General features: G+C 41.1%; 1 protein-coding gene across 3 annotated transcripts in view; it reads left to right on the top strand.

Annotated features, from left to right (window-relative positions):
* Positions 1-5,744, top strand: part of LOC139962577 (organic cation transporter protein-like) — a 35,861-nt gene that overhangs the window by 12,851 nt on the left and 17,266 nt on the right. The gene's annotated exons all lie outside the window — the stretch shown is intronic.

Genomic DNA, 5,744 nt, shown 5'->3' with positions numbered 1-5,744 from the left:
TACAGAGTAGTCTTACTTACTTTTCAACTTCTGATACTTGTAGATGCAAAGATAGTCCAGAAATGTCTTTGATACAACTGTAGCTAGTAAATGTTTAAGTTTTGTCCCGACCGAACACCGATTGCGTTTATTGTATGACCTATACTTTTATTAGTGTATAGTTGTATGGGTGCGATCGTATCACTGCCTGTACTTTGTGAATGCTCTACACAATATATATGGCAGATGCCATCCAGTGCCCTAGCTTCGCTGTATTACAGGGGCGGTCGCCCGACCTTCATTTCGCCTGCTTTGCCACTCTTTCCTCCTCACCAACTGCGTATATAGCAGCGACGTAGCCAGGAATTTGAAAGGGGGGGGGGGAGCACTTTTTGCGATTGATATGGATTTTCAAAGTTGTAGGCACGACTATCTGAGCGGAGCGCCACCATCGGTTGGCGCGGAGAAACCTCATTCAAAATCACTTTTAAACCCAAAAAACAAACGAGTTAAAAAAGTACGTAATTCAATAATACATAATGTATTAAAATTAGCAAGGTACACAAGGGCGGCGGAAGCACCTTTAATCTGGGGGGGGGGGGGCACCGAAGTCAAAGGGCACTTTGCAGAAATTCGATTGGACTGTTGCAGCCTGATATTTAGTACCCTTTATAAATCTTATTGTATTATCTTATTTGCGTATACACATCACTCCATCAACGCCCCCACCCCCCCCCCCCCCGTCTAAGTAGTCTTACTTTTCAACTTCTGATACTTGTAGATACAAAGATAGGCCAGAAATGTCTTTGATACAACCATAGCCAGTAATTATCTTTGATAAAACTGTAGCTAGTAAATGTTTATCGAAAAGGCTGTTTTGGAACTTGGAACGCCGATCGTGACTACAACAGGCAACAAAGAGCTGCAGCTCTATACATAAAAAGTCTGTTAATCAACGATAGGCTTATTTGACTGTGGAATGTTCTCAACTGAAATTTATCTGCGTAAACGAGTTCTTAAGTAGATGTTAAAAAACTGACAAGATCGTATCCTAGTCTTTTTCGGCGGGTAGAGTATTGAATGAAACGGCACGCGATATGAATGACAGCCTAGATGACAGAAGAATAGGTCACCTAATTTAGCCATAATCTTGCTTCGTTCATTTCAATAGTTTTTCCTGTCTAGACTCTTAAACTCGTCCAGCAAGCTTATGGATTTGAATTATGGGTGTTTTAATAAAAAAGATAACTTGGCCAAAAAAAGTGTAGGCCCGGGCCTACAGTGCTACATACTGGCTACGCCCCTGATAGTTCTAAATTAGGATTAGATCTCTTACTGAAATATCTCTGTTCTAATAAGGTGATCAAGAGTACAAGTTTTATGTAGAAAAAGGGCACATTTTTAACCTGAGGAAAAGTGGGGGGCACTTGCCCCCTGTGCCCCCCGGTTCCGCCGCCCTTGAAGGTACATGTACAGAGTAGTCTTACTTACTTTTCAACTTCTGATACTTGTAGATGCAAAGATAGTCCAGAAATGTCTTTGATACAACTGTAGCTAGTAAATGTTTAAGTTTTGTCCCGACCGAACACCGATTGCGTTTATTGTATGACCTATACTTTTATTAGTGTATAGTTGTATGGGTGCGATCGTATCACTGCCTGTACTTTGTGAATGCTCTACACAATATATATGGCAGATGCCATCCAGTGCCCTAGCTTCGCTGTATTACAGGGGCGGTCGCCCGACCTTCATTTCGCCTGCTTTGCCACTCTTTCCTCCTCACCAACTGCGTATATAGCAGCGACGTAGCCAGGAATTTGAAAGGGGGGGGGGGAGCACTTTTTGCGATTGATATGGATTTTCAAAGTTGTAGGCACGACTATCTGAGCGGAGCGCCACCATCGGTTGGCGCGGAGAAACCTCATTCAAAATCACTTTTAAACCCAAAAAACAAACGAGTTAAAAAAGTACGTAATTCAATAATACATAATGTATTAAAATTAGCAAGGTACACAAGGGCGGCGGAAGCACCTTTAATCTGGGGGGGGGCACCGAAGTCAAAGGGCACTTTGCAGAAATTCGATTGGACTGTTGCAGCCTGATATTTAGTACCCTTTATAAATCTTATTGTATTATCTTATTTGCGTATACACATCACTCCATCAACGCCCCCACCCCCCCCCCCCCCCCCGTCTAAGTAGTCTTACTTTTCAACTTCTGATACTTGTAGATACAAAGATAGGCCAGAAATGTCTTTGATACAACCATAGCCAGTAATTATCTTTGATAAAACTGTAGCTAGTAAATGTTTATCGAAAAGGCTGTTTTGGAACTTGGAACGCCGATCGTGACTACAACAGGCAACAAAGAGCTGCAGCTCTATACATAAAAAGTCTGTTAATCAACGATAGGCTTATTTGACTGTGGAATGTTCTCAACTGAAATTTATCTGCGTAAACGAGTTCTTAAGTAGATGTTAAAAAACTGACAAGATCGTATCCTAGTCTTTTTCGGCGGGTAGAGTATTGAATGAAACGGCACGCGATATGAATGACAGCCTAGATGACAGAAGAATAGGTCACCTAATTTAGCCATAATCTTGCTTCGTTCATTTCAATAGTTTTTCCTGTCGAGACTCTTAAACTCGTCCAGCAAGCTTATGGATTTGAATTATGGGTGTTTTAATAAAAAAGATAACTTGGCCAAAAAAAGTGTAGGCCCGGGCCTACAGTGCTACATACTGGCTACGCCCCTGATAGTTCTAAATTAGGATTAGATCTCTTACTGAAATATCTCTGTTCTAATAAGGTGATCAAGAGTACAAGTTTTATGTAGAAAAAGGGCACATTTTTAACCTGAGGAAAAGTGGGGGGCACTTGCCCCCTGTGCCCCCCGGTTCCGCCGCCCTTGAAGGTACATGTACAGAGTAGTCTTACTTACTTTTCAACTTCTGATACTTGTAGATGCAAAGATAGTCCAGAAATGTCTTTGATACAACTGTAGCTAGTAAATGTTTAAGTTTTGTCCCGACCGAACACCGATTGCGTTTATTGTATGACCTATACTTTTATTAGTGTATAGTTGTATGGGTGCGATCGTATCACTGCCTGTACTTTGTGAATGCTCTACACAATATATATGGCAGATGCCATCCAGTGCCCTAGCTTCGCTGTATTACAGGGGCGGTCGCCCGACCTTCATTTCGCCTGCTTTGCCACTCTTTCCTCCTCACCAACTGCGTATATAGCAGCGACGTAGCCAGGAATTTGAAAGGGGGGGGGGAGCACTTTTTGCGATTGATATGGATTTTCAAAGTTGTAGGCACGACTATCTGAGCGGAGCGCCACCATCGGTTGGCGCGGAGAAACCTCATTCAAAATCACTTTTAAACCCAAAAAACAAACGAGTTAAAAAAGTACGTAATTCAATAATACATAATGTATTAAAATTAGCAAGGTACACAAGGGCGGCGGAAGCACCTTTAATCTGGGGGGGGGGGCACCGAAGTCAAAGGGCACTTTGCAGAAATTCGATTGGACTGTTGCAGCCTGATATTTAGTACCCTTTATAAATCTTATTGTATTATCTTATTTGCGTATACACATCACTCCATCAACGCCCCCACCCCCCCCCCCCCCGTCTAAGTAGTCTTACTTTTCAACTTCTGATACTTGTAGATACAAAGATAGGCCAGAAATGTCTTTGATACAACCATAGCCAGTAATTATCTTTGATAAAACTGTAGCTAGTAAATGTTTATCGAAAAGGCTGTTTTGGAACTTGGAACGCCGATCGTGACTACAACAGGCAACAAAGAGCTGCAGCTCTATACATATAAAGTCTGTTAATCAACGATAGGCTTATTTGACTGTGGAATGTTCTCAACTGAAATTTATCTGCGTAAACGAGTTCTTAAGTAGATGTTAAAAAACTGACAAGATCGTATCCTAGTCTTTTTCGGCGGGTAGAGTATTGAATGAAACGGCACGCGATATGAATGACAGCCTAGATGACAGAAGAATAGGTCACCTAATTTAGCCATAATCTTGCTTCGTTCATTTCAATAGTTTTTCCTGTCGAGACTCTTAAACTCGTCCAGCAAGCTTATGGATTTGAATTATGGGTGTTTTAATAAAAAAGATAACTTGGCCAAAAAAAGTGTAGGCCCGGGCCTACAGTGCTACATACTGGCTACGCCCCTGATAGTTCTAAATTAGGATTAGATCTCTTACTGAAATATCTCTGTTCTAATAAGGTGATCAAGAGTACAAGTTTTATGTAGAAAAAGGGCACATTTTTAACCTGAGGAAAAGTGGGGGGCACTTGCCCCCTGTGCCCCCCGGTTCCGCCGCCCTTGAAGGTACATGTACAGAGTAGTCTTACTTACTTTTCAACTTCTGATACTTGTAGATGCAAAGATAGTCCAGAAATGTCTTTGATACAACTGTAGCTAGTAAATGTTTAAGTTAGCCTAATAAGAGAAGGCGAGAGCTATCCGACGATTGCCATCTGATGCAAATTTCCCAAGTGTTTTCTCAACTGAAATATTATCTGCGTAAACGGGTTCATGTTTAAAAACTGACATCGGATCCTATAGTCTTTTTCGGGGGGTATAGGGTGTTGAATGAAACTATCGTGCTACATACTGGCTACGCCCTGATCATATGATATCATTATCAGCAGATTTTGTTTCCTGTTTAAATTCTTTTACATGTTCTTTTACATAATATATCAGAAAGACAAACATAGTGCTCTTTTACAAGTTTTCCAGTAGGATGATTCTTGTTTATTGTCCAATGTCTGGACTTTAATACATTTGATGAACTTAACTGATGGACAATATAAACTTTCATATTTTGTAATACAGCCAGAAATGCAGTGGCCTAAAAAAACAAATATCGTTATCGCAGTGTATTAGCAGTGTAATAATTATTTATAGGAAGTGCGTATCACGTACGATTGCTAGCTTAGCTTTATAACATGCTGTTCGTGCAACAACTTAGGACGACTCATTGAACGAACGTTGTCGACGTTGTTGTGCATACAGTTCGTGACATTCCATAGAGTGCGGTTAGGTAGGCAATATGTATTTTATTACGCAGTGGCCAACTGTAGGCTTGTAATTGGCTATAAGCTAAATTTAGCTAATTGCATCTGCCAAACTAAGTAAGTAGTTGAATCAGTAGGCGTGAATGTTACTACGATTACAATCGAGTTAACGGAGCTAACGAGTATTCAAGATCAAAAGAGCACTGACAAAATACCATGCTAAAAAACGACAGTATAAAAAAAAAAATAGACACTGAAAGGGGGGGAGCGGTCGCTCCCCCTGCTCCCCCCTGGCTACGTCCCTGGTATATAGTACCTCCATGCTTTGACCTTGCAGCGATTTCACCAGCAACCCCAACTCTTCAAATATCCCCGTACCTGCAGTATGCATATTTCGCTAAATTCCACGCAATTGTATTAGGCCTGTTCGAAATTCGGAGTTTCAACGCACATGCTCAAATCCTGAAACTTTGTGAAGAAAAGATCATATCACCGTACCTATACAACAAAATAGCCGTTGTCAAAACTCGAGTGAATCTTGGATGATTCGTTTCTCGCATAACATGTTAGCGGTCTTTTTGGTCTAAAAATTCGTAACAATTGCTTTCGCAAATCGAAACTCCGAACTGCATTGGTGTTACGAATGAACTTGCTTGGCGGGTTTAGTAAACTAGTTCAGTGAGTGTATTGCCTACGTAGGCCTACTTCAATATTGT

The sequence above is a fragment of the Apostichopus japonicus genome, chromosome 21, assembly GCF_037975245.1.
Source record: "Apostichopus japonicus isolate 1M-3 chromosome 21, ASM3797524v1, whole genome shotgun sequence".
Lineage (NCBI taxonomy): Eukaryota > Metazoa > Echinodermata > Holothuroidea > Aspidochirotida > Stichopodidae > Apostichopus > Apostichopus japonicus.
Note: the sequence above shows the minus strand (reverse complement) of the source record. Positions and strands in the feature narration are given on the sequence as shown.